The sequence below is a fragment of the Haemaphysalis longicornis genome, unplaced genomic scaffold (genome assembly GCF_048455015.1).
Source record: "Haemaphysalis longicornis isolate Haplotype H1 unplaced genomic scaffold, Haemaphysalis longicornis Haplotype H1 scaffold_57, whole genome shotgun sequence".
NCBI lineage: Eukaryota > Metazoa > Arthropoda > Arachnida > Ixodida > Ixodidae > Haemaphysalis > Haemaphysalis longicornis.
The window spans coordinates 1,670,105-1,685,336 of NW_027526400.1; the positions used below are offsets into that span (position 1 = coordinate 1,670,105).

At 48.1% G+C, this 15,232-nt stretch overlaps 2 non-coding genes across 2 annotated transcripts; one reads left to right on the plus strand and one right to left on the minus strand.

Moving 5' to 3' along the window:
• Positions 1–11,146: 11,146 nt before the first annotated feature.
• Trnas-gga (transfer RNA serine (anticodon GGA)) lies at positions 11,147–11,219 on the plus strand. The gene has a single exon. It is a non-coding gene; the product is annotated as a tRNA-Ser (tRNA).
• A 1,897-nt stretch (positions 11,220–13,116) lies between these two features.
• Trnar-ucu (transfer RNA arginine (anticodon UCU)) lies at positions 13,117–13,188 on the minus strand. Its single transcript has one exon. It is a non-coding gene; the product is annotated as a tRNA-Arg (tRNA).
• Positions 13,189–15,232: the final 2,044 nt, after the last annotated feature.

Consider the following 15,232-nt stretch of genomic DNA (forward strand, 5'->3'; position numbering starts at 1 on the left):
ATATAACGTTTATGGTATTATAACTTGTATTTTACGCTTAAACGTTATTGAAGGTGTGGCGTTTCGTTGCATCTTGCACCGCCTGTCAGCGAACAAATTCACCAGGAAAATCAGCGCATAGAGGTCACGCAGGGTTCATGAATGCCGGCTGGATCCAAGACAATAAAGTTACGGAATTAGATATGCTCGATACGCAGCCCTAGAGGTTAACGCGAATGATCAACATGACAATCCAAAATCGCCTCGCGAAGGATCATGTGGACGCTGAAGGACAAAATGCCTATATAAACCAGGCTTCACCTGAGGACTTGTCCGCGATTTTTCCGTTATTCGAATAGTTACAGTGGTCCTAGAAATGGAGTGTGTTTTTGTCCCTCGTACTTGCAAGTGGTGTAATTGTCTAGCTATACACCAGCCTCGTGATGTGTTCACCTTGCCCAGGACTACGGAACCCTTTAACCCGTTTTTTTTTTTTGCTGAACTGAGGTTAGATGTGATAACAACGTTCTTAAAAGGGGTAATTCTGGTAAGGTGTAGTGAAAATGTGTGCGGTCAACCACCCGCATGCCTCACGCCGTAGACCCGAGGCGGGGAACCTGACAGCGCTGTGTGGCCAAGGCCTATCTTCGACGCAACCAGACACACGGTGTGTTTCGTGGTGTAGGCCTGAGGGTCACCACCTAAATCACACATTCTCGTCCAGTCGACGGCACCATAGACATTCGAGTCGGCACAGTGGTGTGGTGAGACGCCGTCAGGACGTTTTCCCGAAACCTTTTTTATCTGTAACCGTCCGCGTGTGATGTCCCGTGAAATATTCCCAAGTCTGTTGTTTCGTGTGGACGTTAATTTGCGTGGTTGGAAATACATGTGACGGAGACGTACGGGAAAACGAGTACTTAGGTCTGGAGCGAGGTTTTGGTCACCCCTGTGTTCCATACAGCTTGCACTTATGCTATTACAGAGTGGGTTTTTGAAGAAAGCATGAACAGGGAACATCGTAAAAAATACATTTTATTAATATATATCACATCCAAGGCTAGAACAAGTGTTAATGCTTGGGACATATTTTCTTTCTTGCACATTCAACGCGATTTTTATTGTTATTTTTTTCTTTCTTTTTGTGTCTGTCAAAACTGTGTTTTCTCGTTGTATCCTTTATGTACATCAATATACTACTTTTCGGCTTGCGCCGAAGATGCCCCGGTGAAGTGAGCATAAAGTCTTGCGAATGTCAGAAAAACGCTGCGACTTTCAAGTAATGATAAACAAATTCACCTTGAAGTTCACTCTGTTTCTCCGTACAAGGTTGGGGAACTTCTAGGCTGCCTCCGAGGCATCACAAAACAAAGTGGTTGACCCCTCTTTCGTAGGAATCCGTAAAACACCGAAGTGAGATGTGCCTTCACAGGATCAGTTGAATGTTTATTCTCCGCCAATATGAGCGTCTACACCGCTATTTATATTTACTCGGTATGGCGCTGTCAGATTTACCAACATTTACCAGATTTACCAACCCGAATGTCAGATTTACCAACCCGAATGAAACCACACCCGCTTGCAAACCACGCGAACAAAACTGAAGGGGGGGGGGGGCAGTGAATCGTTTGGTGAACTAACAGTCCGCTGCAGTGAGACCATGTTTTTCGGGCCTTTCTTGTGCGTGCTTGGTGATCGAGAACCTGCTGGCGCGTCGCTTTCACAAATTTGCGACCACTGCGTCCCTGCACCGCGGAATGTACGGCAGATGGTGGCGTTGTGACGAGCTCAGCTGGCGCCAACTGTCGACGCTCATTAGCATCGTGATGCACTACTTCGCTTCACCTCTTTTAGACAGCAGCGCCATCGAAATAGAGGAGATTATAGGAAAGATATATGCGCGTTCACGGGCGGGGGCGCCTGCACTACAGCTCCTAGCGGAGTCGGTAAAGCACCTGGCACCTCCCGTTGCCGCGACGGAACACCCGTCTCGATTCTTGGCACAGCCGGGTTTTCCTGGCAATATTTTTTCCGTGCAGATACAACTCCAGTTCGATCGGTGGATCCTAACACAAAACACTTCCGTGTTAAAATAAAAGTGGTCAAATCAATGAGCCTTTGTATTTTCGCTGCTACGTTGCGCATGTTTTCCACCCTGGCTGAGATGGTAGCGAACATTGTTTCCTACTAAGTTTCCTTTTTACGATGTGATTTTTTTTACATTTAGACCTGTTCCCGGGTCTCCCAGTTGTATTGAAAACATTTTTACTGTAGGTCTCCTGAGTTTTAAATTTTTTTTCTGCAAGAGGTTTGTAGCTGGCCGTTAAATTTCTGCTTATTTGTCACTGGCGGTACAATATACATTTGTTGGGAGCTGCTGGCCTATTCATTTTACGAAGTGTTCTACTTTTATTTTTGTATTGCCCCTGCTTCAATATTTATTCCCGTAAATATTTTGCCATTTTAAGTGCTGCCTTTTATCGTCGTGTGTGTATATGGGGTACAGGCATCTGTGTGCCTGGGATGGAAATTTTATGAGCGCGCACGTGGTCAATAAATGTTTGAATTGAAAAAGGTCGACCTCCGATTGCAATTTTGACATGTAAACATATTGTGAAAGCTCATACTTTTTTGTTCCTACGCCCACACTCATCCGGTTGGGCACATGAATTGGTACACCCATGCATGTACCCGTCCCTATTATCAACTGTAAATGATCGTCATCGTACACTAGCTATCCTGCTGAGGTCTCACTTCGACGGCCGAATTGATCTCTTCTTACAAAACCAAGTTCATCAATATATTTTTTCGTTAATTAGAAATAGGCGCCACCACAGGCTACAAGACTATGTAAACCGGTAATACATCATTGTTACGCCCCTTCGTCAGCACTCTAAGCCGGGCCTTGTCGCCGGGCGTAATAGACGAGAAAAATAAAGCCAGGAGGGGCGCGGGCTTGGTGCACCAGCACAGCACGGGCAGTTCGCTTCTGGAAAAGTGATCGCTGGTACTCTGTTGTGGGCGCCGCGCTGCGACCTCGCGATTTCCGACAGTGGTGACCAGGAAAAAAATGCCCCCGCATTTCCCCGAGGGGGAGAATGTGAAAGTGCGAATGCACGGTTGTCGGCCCGCTTGCGGCGCTTGCGCTCGGCCCCCGCAGCCCACCGCCTCGCCGCCTTCTCTTCCATCTCTTCCATCGGGTTTGTAGTATCACGTGTACACCACGCAGTTATCAAGCCGCTATAACGCCGCTGAGTCGCCAACGCACGCCGCTGACGACGTAGTTTGAATGCGTTAAAGATATAAGGCGCGTTACTGACAATATCAGCGTCGCGTCCGTGGCTTATTCGGTAGAGCGTCGGGCTGCGGCCCGCAAAGTCCTCGGATCGAAACCTGGCGCCGGATGCTGTTTCTTCTTTAAAGAGCACTGCGGACGCCGCCGACGCCGCCGCCGCCGCCGACGCCGGCGGTGGATGGCTTGGGGTCGCTTATAAAGTGCATTCGCACTTAAAAAGATGACGAATCCCAGGAACCTTACGCGCTCAGGCCATCTTCCGACCGGTAATACCTCGCGCCCATGGGGTGGAGCCGTCGTATAGTTCCACCTGCTCACGCACCTTTGTGCGACACTCGTGCCACCGGCTCAAGCAGTCTTCTGAACCGCCCCACTGGAGTCTGCGAACGCGCGACCCCAGCACCTGCCTACCCTCAAAAATTTGTATATCACCATCATTCCCAGCTGACAACAGCATGCTGCAGCTCCTGTGCGCGAAGAACGTTGACTCAAACGGTGAGCTTCTAAATGAGCACTTTCTGCAGCGCTTGCTGCAGTTCACCCGCATCGTCTTAGCTGCATCCCAGCACTTGACCCTCGTCCTTCTTTGCGGGCTTCCTGATTGAATCCACGACGCGACTCCTTCCTCAGTCGCTGCCCTCGCTTCAACACTACAGTTCTCAGCCGCGTCCCCCTTTAAGGCCCGGGTCGATCAGCTCGCCGCTTCCATCGATGCGCTTTGGGCAACCCCTTATTGCAAAAAGAACGCCTGTCCTAGCCGTCGTTCCTCTTCCCCTTGCGGTACATGTTCGCGCAGCCCTCGAAGCTCGCCTATCTGCTGGCACTATCGCACTTTCCAGCACCGCGGCCGTCACTGCTCTGCCCCATGCGCGTGTTCCGAAAATGCGACGCGCGATCACTTCCGGTGGTAAGTGACCTCGCCTTCTAACCTGGACACCTTTTCCTAGTCATGGATCGTATGTGTGGTTTGTGCTACCCGGTAGGTACGGGTGCTGAGGTCCGGTCACTCTCGCCCACCTTGGGTGACTGCTCTTTTAAGTCAACGGGTCATAAGATCCGTGCAGCAAACTCGACGGCCATCGCCTGGTATGGTCTACGGTCTCTCACCTTGATCACTGTTTGTGGCGGACGTTACGGTGGGGTTTTATAGATGTCGCCATCAATAAGCCCATCGTCGGATCCGATTTCCTGACCTATTTCGACTTGGACGTCATCATGCATCACAGTCGCCTCATCGACCGCAAGACGCGCCTTTCCATTTTGCGTCTACCGTCCACTGTCGGCTCCACTGGCATCCGCAAGCTGATTCTCCCACCCCCATACGCAAAGATCCTCGAATAATTTCTTCAAGTTACGAGGCATGCAAGCAGCCGCCTAAGCACAGCGCTACCCACCACATCGTCACACGTGGTCCAGCAGTCGCAGCTCGGCCACGCCGCCTCTTCCGTGAACGTCTGGAGAGAGGTAAACTGAAATCCGGCCACATGCTACAACTTAGAATTATCATCCCATATTCAGAAACCACGCGTCCCCACTCCATACGATCCCCAAGAAAGGTGGGGACTGGCGCACTTGCGGTGACTACCAGGCGCTCAACGCTCAGATGGTCCTCGACAGCTACCCTCTGTCCCACATTCAAGATATTACAGGCCACTTCGCACGGTGCAACATCTATAGAAAAGGGGTGCTCGTCAAGGCGTATTATCAAACCGCCGTCGGGGCTGCCGATATCCCGAAGACGGTCATCATTACATCCTTCGGTCTGTTTGAGTAGGTGCTGCACCTCGCATACCCTTTGGTCTGCAAAACGCAGCTCAAACTTTTCAAAGGTTCATTGCGGATGTAACGCCCGGTTATGCTGCTCTTTTGTCATACATTGATGACATCCTCGTCGCACGTACTACTCCACACGATCACGAGCGTCACACGCGAAAGCTCTTTCAGTACCTTCAACAGTTTTGCCTGGTTGTCAACGCCCCGAAATGCGTCTTCAGGTCTTCCCAGCACAATTTTGGGGCCACCACATCTAAGCGCGGGGAATTCGCCTATTAACCTATCATGTTCAGGCCGTGAAGAACTTCCCGGCACCCACCAGCCTCTGCCAGCTTCATGAGTTCATGGGCATAGTAAATTTCTCGCGACGGTTTGTACCCTACTTCGCCGACCTTCTGCATCCGCTGACTGAGCTTCTATGCACAACCAAGTGCTCCTCATCCGCAATCTCCAGGTCTCTCAAGATGCTTTCGATGCTGCTAAAAATGCAGTAACCGATTCGGTGCTTCTGATTCACCCATCAACCTACGTGCCTACTGGCATCATGGTTGATGCACCCAGCGTTGCAATCGGCGCTGATTTCGAGCAGATAATGGACTTCGAGTCGCACCCGCTGGGTTTCTTTTCTCTGAAGATTCAACCTTCCGAGGCTCGCTACAGCATTTTTGCGGTGTGCTGTTCGCCATTTGCTCCACCATCCAGCCCTTCTCCAACTTTTTGGAGGTTAGTCGTTTAGCGTTCTTACTACCATAAGCCTCTGATGTATGTTTGCCGTACGAACTACTCCACATTCATCGCACAAGAACTTCGTCAACTTGCCTATATTCAGAACCAATATCCGACCCATCAAAGGCACCGGCGGCGACGCAGCTGGCACGTTATCACGCATTAACTCCATGGGTGCTTCTCCATCTGCAGTTGACTGGAAACGTGTAGCCCTGGCGCACTTGGTAGACCCTGGACTGCAAGCACTGCATGACCACACCGGTTCCCTCCGTAGGCAACTCGCGCCTCATCAGCTGGGGCTTGGCTCACCGTGGTGTGATATATCAGGGACTGCACCCCCCCCTTTGTTGCGGCTGCTTTTTGCAGTGCTGGTTTTCACTCACTTCATGGCATATCCCACCCCAACAACCGAGACAGGCAACGCCTCGTTACTCAACGGCGCGTCTCGCCGAGCATTAACATTGAAGTTCGCCACTAGGCCCCTCGTGCGTCGCTTGCCTGTCCACCAAAGTGGCCCGCCACACAAAGACGCCACCCAGTCCTTCTTGTCACCCTGCTGCCACTTTGAACACGTACATCTTGATTTCGTTGTACCACTTCCAATCTGTAATGAATGATGGCACATTCTGACAATGATTTACTGCTTCACTCGTTGGACCGAAGCCGTGCCAATTCCGGAAATCTCTGCCGAAATTGTCCACAAACACTTTGTTTTGAAATGGGCTTGTCGCTTCGCCTGCCCCAGTATTGTCACTGCAGATGGAGGCAGGCAATATTGTCACGAAACAAAAGCCAACGCAGTTGTCTTCGAGTGAAAAAAGTTTTTTGGACCGAACTTGTGCTCTTCTAACTCAAAGAACACAGGCGGCGAAGCTGCAGTGAACAAAGTGATGTGCCCAGACGAGCGTCGGCGAGTCGAATACCGTGGCTTCTGCTTTGTACGCTTTTATCTTTCGGCGCAAGTGTTTCAATAACCGTCGATTTACATCAAGAACATTGTAGAACAAAGAAGATCAATCTAGTCTGTTGACATTAGTTGGAAACGCTCTCCCTATCCAAATAGAAAGAGATAACACGTGCGGCATAGAAATAAAGAATGGAACACGCCCTTCTCTTGGCACACAGATAAGACAGACTGGCCCAGCCGGGCGGTAAAAGAAAAACATTACCCCCTCTAAAAGTGCAATCAACCCGACGCTAAAATAAAGGACAGTCCGAATAAACAACACAATTCTCCCTCATCTTGCATGATAAGGTTTCAGGCGGACCACGTGAACCACTTCTGGTCGCGTGGGTCGTCGGGATGTTCCCCGTCGCAGAAGCTTCTCACTGCGTCCGCGTCGTCGGATTGGAGTCCCAACCCGCACACGATGTTTTGGGTGGTGCTCGTGGTCTCGGCGCCGGAGATTGTAGCGTCTGGCCTCCACAAGCTGCTGTTTCGTTGTGCGAACTCGAGTGAGCTGGCAGGACTTTTCCGCACTCTGAAGGTATCCTTCAACGTGGGCGTTCAGGTCATCGTCAAGCATCGTAGTCGGCCGTATTTCGTAGACAAGCTCGAATGGTGTCATCTGCGTGGTTTATTGGATTGGCGTGTTATACGCAAACGGGACACACGGGAGCACTTACTCCCAGTTATTATGTTCAACGTCGACGTACATGTAACGCATATACGCGTTCGTCTTGTTCAGACGTTCTGTAAGTCCGTTCGTTTGGCGGTGGTACGCCGTAGTTCTTCGGTGATTCCTGTTGCTGTAGCGTAAGATTCCTTGCATAAGGTCCGCAGTCAAGGCTGTTCCGCGGTCCGTGATTAGGACTTCAGGGGCTCCTGTCGTAGCACAGCTTGGTTTATGAAGAACTTCGCGACTTCTTGTGCAGTCCCCTTCGAAAGAGCGGCCGCCTCCACGTTGCGCCTCATGTAGTCTGCCGCTACGACAATCCACAAGTTCTCGGATCGTGACGTAGGGAACGGGCCCAGAAGGTCCATTCCAATCTGTGGCAAGGGCCTCCATGGGACGGCGATTGACTGCAGAAGTCCGGCGGGTCTCGTCGGTGGCGTTTTTCGTCGCGGGCAGTAACGGCATATCCGGACGTAATGGGTGAGGTCAGAGGTAAGGCGGGGCCATTGGTACCTCGCCTTGAATTTTCGAATAGTCGGAGCTGTGCCGAGATGTCCGAAGGACGGGTCATCGTGGCACGCTTCCAAAATTTCGTCACAAAGGTCCGCGGGGATGACAAGAAGGTAACTCGTTCTCGTTCCGGGTTGAAATTTCTCTTCACGAGGACGGAGTTTTTTAGCCTGAATGCTGGTAAGTTGCGTTTGAAGACCGTCGGCACGCCGATGTTGCATCCTTTGAAGTAGTCGATCATGACGCGTAACTCTGGGCCGTCATGCTGCTGGGCAGCTAGGTCGCTCTCCGTCAAGACTCCAAAGAACGCACTGTCTTCATCGGCGTCTTGAGGTGGTAGGTCGACAGGGGCAACGGGACAGACAGTCGGCGTCACAGTGTGTCCTGCCGGATTTATAAACAATTGTAACGTCGAATCTTGTAGTCGCAAGCTCCATCGCCTATGACGGCCAGACGGGTCCTTCCAATTGGCGCAAACACACAGCGATTGGTGGTCTGCCACAACCTTGAACGGTCTACCATGCTGGTATGGGCGAAATTTCTAAATGACCCATATAATAGCAAGGCACTCTTTCTCGGAGGCAGAGTAGTTTCTGTCCTCATTTGACAGGCCACAGCTGGCACACGCGATTACCTTTTCGCAACCGCTTTGCTTTTGGACGAGGACGGAATCCAAGCCAATATCACAGGCGTCAGTGCCAATTTCCGTTTTGGCGCTTTCGTCAAAATTAGCGAGCTCAGACGGGTTTTGCAGGCGTTGTTCCAGTTCGAAGCATTTCACCTTGGGGGCTTTTCCTGCAGAAAGGGCTGCTATACTTCGTCAAACGCGTGAGTGGCTGTGTATGCGTTCGGAGTTTGCAATGAAGCGCCGGTAGTGCGCGCATAATCCGAGAAATCTTCGCATGGCCTTCACGACTTTCGGTTTGGGAATTTTGATATGGCTGAAGTTTTTGCCAGTTCAGGCAGGACTCCCGCGGCGTTGACGATGTGGCCCAAAAACTTGACTTCGTTGCACGCGAAGCGGCACTTTTCAGGCTTCAGCGTTAACGCCAATGTACGAATTGCCTCGAGTACAGGCTCCAATCTTGCAAGACGTTCCTCGAAAGTCCAGGAGAATACCACAACGTCGTCGAGGTGTACGAGGCAAGTTTGCCACTTCAGGATAGCTAGCACAGTGTACATGATTCTTTTAAACGTTGCTGGTACGGTGCACAGCCCAAACGGCATCACCTTGAACTCGTAAAGGCCGTCCGGGGTTATGAATGCAGTCTTCTCTCGGTGTCGTTCGTCCACTTCAATTTGCAAGTAGCCCGTCTTCAAATCCATCGAAGTGAAGTACTTTGTGTGGCAAAGGTGGTCGGGGGCGTCGTCGATTCGTGGCACGGGGTCGCGTCCTTTTTGGTGATTTTGTTCAGTCATTGATAGTCAATGTAGAACCTCAGTGTGCCGTCTTTGTTCTTCATGAGTACGACCGGCGCAGCCCAGGGGCTTTTCGATGGCTATATAATGTCGTTGCTGAGAATGTCTTCCACTTGTATCCGGATGGATTCCCCCTCGTGTGAAAACACTCAGTAGGGTGACTGTCGGTTAGGTCGTGCTCTATCTTCAGGTATAATTCGATGCTTCGCTAGGGGTGCCAGACGTAATTTTGCGTTCGGCGAAAAACATCCGCTCTGTCAACTCAGCAAATCCAAGAAATTGCCCAGGTTTTCTTGCGGCAGTGCCGGGTCTACGCCGAAAGGATGAGGCAGCTTGAAAGCATCTGCGGGTGCGGGTTCAAATTTTGCGACCGCGATCAATTGACTTTTTTCTTGCGTTTCTTTGAGGATCGCAATTGCAGAGTCCTTGTTTAGATGCTCGTACTCGTCGGTGAAATTAGTGAACAAAAGTCGGGATTTGCATTGCTTAAACGCGCGATTCCTCTTTCCACGGATACACCACGGTCGACAAACAAACTTTGGTCACTCTCTACAATAGCGTCGACGTCAGGAGCAGCATCCGTACCGTAGACGGTGATCATTAGGCTCGCGCAAGGTCGCAGGATGACGTGTTAGTCGGCGATCCCTACAGCAACACAGTGCTCGGGGTTTGGTACCAGCGTCATAGTGTCATTGGAGGCAAAAGTTATCGACCTTGTCTGAAATCAATTATTGTCCCGTTGTCCGTCCAAATGTGCATTTCAAGAAATAAATCGCGGGAGCAGTAATGCTCTTAACGAGCCTTCCTATGTATTTGTAGGGACGATTCCCGCCGAACTCAGCCAATCGCCGTCCCATGGAGGCCCTTGCCACACATTGGAATCGACCTTCTGGGCCCTACGTTACGATCCGAGAACTTGTGGATTGTCGTAGCGACAGACTACATGACACGCTACGCAGAATCGCGGGAGCACCAACGCTCTAACGAGCCTTCCTAAGTATTTGTAGGATTGGCGTAACAGAAACATGTGTGCGGCTGCGCCCGCTTTCTGTAAATTCTTCTCGTAATGTCAGTGACCATTGTAATTCTGTGCCCCGCCACCCCCCAGTAGGCGCGCGAGAGCCTCCCTGTTACTGCTTTGCGCTTTCTTTTCTTGAACATAGCAGTGCTTTTCTGAAGCGTTCGGTTCCTGTCACTCTTTCTATAAGCCTGTGAACAATAGAGGACAGCGTTTTGAAAGAGTTGTGTGTTCTTCTCTCATCTCAGCATAGGTATAAGGTTTGTTATTGTTTTCTCTCTCTCTTTCCTATTTTTCTCTTTCTTCGTAAACCTTAACCTCACCTCGCCGAGAGAGTGTGTTTGTTTCTGCTTTTCTAAAGCAGTAACAAAGTGGAGAAAAAATGCCCGCCAGGTGGGATTTGAACCCACGACCTCCAGATTTTTTTTCTCCACTTTCTTTCTTTCTTTCCAAATTCTTTATCTATTTCAATGAACTACCACATCCTCCCCTTTGGTTTCAAGGGTTTTCTTGACTGCCAACTCTTATTTCGGAGTTATTTTCAACGAGCCCCTCATTTCCCCTTCTGATTCGCTACATGCATAGCGAGGGCCTCTGTTCTGGCAGTCTTGAAGCCATAGGAAGCTTAAGAGGGTTCAACGCTGGTCGACAACTCCTGACATGTCGTAGACACTCGAGTAACGGCCCGGGGGTTAAAAAGAAGGTTCCCTTCACCCCGAGTAGTCCGAGTGGCGCTTGCTACCACTTCCAAGCACAGGAAACAAAAATACCTTACCATAAATACCCTAGAAAGTGGAGGGGAAAATCGCCCCGCCGGTGGCGTAGTGGTTATCGCACCAGGCCGGAATTCTGGAGGGCGTGGGTTCGGATCCCACCTGGTGGGCATTTTTTTTTCACTTTCTTTCTTTCCAAATTCTTTATCAAATGCAATGAACTACCACATCCTCCCCTTTGCTTTCCGAGGTTTTCTCTTGACTGCAATCTCTTATTTCTGTGGTAGTTTCAACGATCCCCGCATTTCCCATTCTGATTCACTGTATATATATATATATCTATATATATATATATATATATATATATATATATATATACCGGTGCGACCTCCAGAATACCGGTCGCACCAGACCGGTATTCTGGAGGTCGTGGGTTCGGATCCCACCCGGCGGGCATTTTTTCACCACTTTCTTTTCGACTCAAAAAATTCTTCATCTCTTTCTATGACCCACCACAACCTCCCCTTTGCTTTCCGAGGTTTTCTTGACTGCCAACCCTTATTTTCTTTGTTATTTCACCGAGCCCCTCATTTCCCATTATATATTTTATATATATATATATATATATATATATATATATATATACTTCTATCTATAAAGTTAGTAGAGACAGAGACGCACGAGAAGGACATTAACGATAGCAATAAAAGTTTACTGACGTTTCACGGAGAGGACTCCCTTTCTTCAGAGTACGAAATAAGTTCGTTTAAGAGTTATACATATACAGAAAATGTAGCAAGGGCGAGGGCAAGGTAAGAGGAGGGAGAGTTTGTGCAAATAAATCATGGTTGGTGGGTAGCAAATGAATGAAGATAGAGCGGGAAAATAAATTATAAAAAGGATAACAAAAACACACACTCACACGGTATGCACATGCGAAAAAAAGAGAGAAGAACCAAACACCGAGAAAAAAATAATATAAAATATAAAAAATAAATAACAAGGTAATTTTCTTCCCCGTGGCAACGGGGGTGTAAGAGGGGCAAAACAAGATATGCCTATGCACGTGTTTGACATGGGCAAAAAGATTAGCCACGCGGAACGAAGACGTTCCAAAGAAGATATGCAAATGCACACAAAGGGTGAGCATCTGCCCATACACACACGTTCTAAGAAACCGGGTAAGGTCATTGAAACATGAGACACTTGGCTTCTATTGGGGGGAGGCAAGGGTAACGCCAAAAAGCAGTAGGACAGACAGTTTCGACTCGAAATGAGTGTACATTGGTATGAAAAAAAACACAAGGTCAAACAAGTCATGAAAAGAAAGAAAACAGGCAGGTGCACGCGTATGACGCGGCAACAGGTGGTAATAATCTGGCCGGTGTGTGGTGCCAGTTTCGCGTGACTAATTCCTTGTTCCGCGTGACTAATCTTTTTGCCCATGTCAAACACGTGCATGGGCATATCTTGTTTTGACCCCTCTTTCACCCCAGTTGCCACGGGGGAGGAAAATTAACTTGTTATTTATTTTTTATCTTTTAATTATTTATTTTTTTCTCAGCGTTTCGTTCGTCTCTCTCTTTTTTTCCCATGTTCATACCGCGTGACTGTGTGTTCTTATTATCCTTTTTATAATTTATTTTTTCGCTCTCTCTTCATTCTTTCGCTACCCACCAACCATGATTCATTTTTACAAACTCTCCCTCCTCTTACCTTGCCCTCGCCCTTGCTACATTTTCTGTATATATATAACTCTGAAACGAACTTATTTTGTACTCTGAAGAAAGGGAGTCCTCTCCCTGAAACGTCAGTAAACTTTTATTTTTATTTTTAATGTCCTCGTTTTATTATAACCTTATTTTTTCGCACTCTTTGTGAGTTTTTGTTTCCAGACTATATATATATAGAGAGATGTATATATATGTACAGAAAGAAATGCCCGCAGTCCACAACACCAAAGAAGGCATAGGGGAATGGTTGGACTATTTTTTACCGTTAGTGACGTTACATTATTACTATTTTTTATTTTATTTATTACGTGAGAAAGAAAGAAAGAAAAACACGCGCCCAGAGTGGGGATCGAACCCACGCCTTTCGATTAGATCTCGAATGCCTTACCAATTCGGCTATCTGGGCGACTGTGTTCTCCTTCACTTTCTGGGCTATTTATATTTACTACAACTGTATCTGACGCTTGAGGGTGGTAGCCAGCGCCACTCTGACTACACGGGGAGAAGGGGACCTTCTTTTTCAACCCCCGGGGCGTGACGCGAACGTCTACAGCCTGTCATAAGCGGGCAACTTGCGGGAAACCTTCTTATGCTACCTTGGCATCAAGGCTGCCAGAACCGAGGCCCTCGCTAAGCTTTCGCATGATAATAGGTTTGGAAATGAGGGACTCGTTAGGAAATACAGAAAGAAATGCCGGCAGTCAACAACAACAAAGAAGGCATAGGGGAATGGTTGGACTATTTTTTACCGTTAGTGACGTTACATTATTATTATTTTTTTATTTTATTTATTACGTGAGAAAGAAAGAAAGAAAAACACGCGCCCAGAGTGGGGACCGAACCCACGCCTTTCGATTAGATCTCGAATGCCTTACCAATTCGGCTGTCGGGGCGACTGTGTTCTCCTTCACTTTCTGGGCTATTTATATTTACTACAACTGTATCTGACGCTTGAGGGTGGTAGCCAGCGCCACCCTGACTACACGGGGAGAAGGAGACCTTCTTTTTCAACCCCCGGGGCGTGACGCGAACGTCTACAGCCTATCATAAGCGGGCAACTGGCGGGAAACCCTCTTATGCTACCTTGGCATCAAGGCTGCCAGAAGCGAGGCCCTCGCTAAGCTTTCCCACGATAATAGGTTTGGAAATGAGGGACTCGTTAGGAAATACAGAAAGAAATTCCGGCAGTCCACAACACCAAAGAAGGCATAGGAGAATGGTTGGACTATAGTGGTTGGTTGGACTATAGTGGGGACCGAACGTGGGTTCGGTCCCCACTCTGGGCGCGTGTTTTTCTTTCTTTCTTTCTCACGTAATAAATAAAATAAAAAATAATAATAATATAACGTCACTAACGGTAAAAAATAGTCCAACCATTCCCCTATGGCTTCTTTGGTGTTGTGGACTGCCGGCATTTCTGTCTGTATTTCCTAACGAGTCCCTCATTTTCAAACCTCTATATATATATATATATATATATATATATATATATATATATATATATATATATATATTATTACTTGTTTTTCTTCTGCCCCGACAGTTGTTTGTATGAAACCTTTGTGTTTTCAAACACTAGTATGATATAAGAATATATTGCTACATTACCTATGCAGCATTCCTGGCAATAACCAAGCGTTGGGAATCGATTCCTGTTTCCCCCGCAACCGCCGTAGACAAACTGCACACATTTGTGCAACTTTGCGAAATAACCCCATACGCGGTAATAAGATCTGCATGGTCCGTGCTCAAGGGGTAGATTGCACTGGGGAGGGCGGTGTCGAGAATCTGCAAATGCATAGAAACGAAAATTCAAAACCCGACAACCAATTTCAATGTCCGTGAAACATTGTTGTTACTGCGGGGTAAAACGTTTGTAAAGGCTCGATAACGGAAGTGCTTGCGCTCCAAACAGACACAAACCGCTACGATGGCGTACAACATAAGCCTCTCATAACTCCTCGTGCTGGCTGGCAATATAGGCTACTTGTTAAATTCTTAAGAATTTGATTGATTGATTGATTCTGGGTTTTAACGCGCCGACGCTACGCAGGCGATGATGCGCGCCGTAGTGGAGGGCTCCGTATTGATTTTGACCTCCTTTTTTGATTTTGACCGGATTCATTTTGAAATTGATTTTGATATGTTAGGTACCGCGCGCCAGTTATTAAAAAGATAGTGTTGTGAAAAAAGAAGAATGTCTGTGAAAGCATTAGTTCTGAAGTGGCATTTATTCATGTCTCCTAATTGAAATGCATCGTAAACATTTTTATTGATAATTTAATGGCGTCAAGTGTTTTTGACACCAAATTTTGAGCCTGCTTCAAACCTAACATTGTCAGCCCCACGCTCTTTCTCGTTTAATGGCCTAGGTGAGGAAACATCTGAACCAGTTGTTGAAGTATGGACATATTGCCCCTGTTCGCTGTCCGGCTTATCAAAAAAATTTA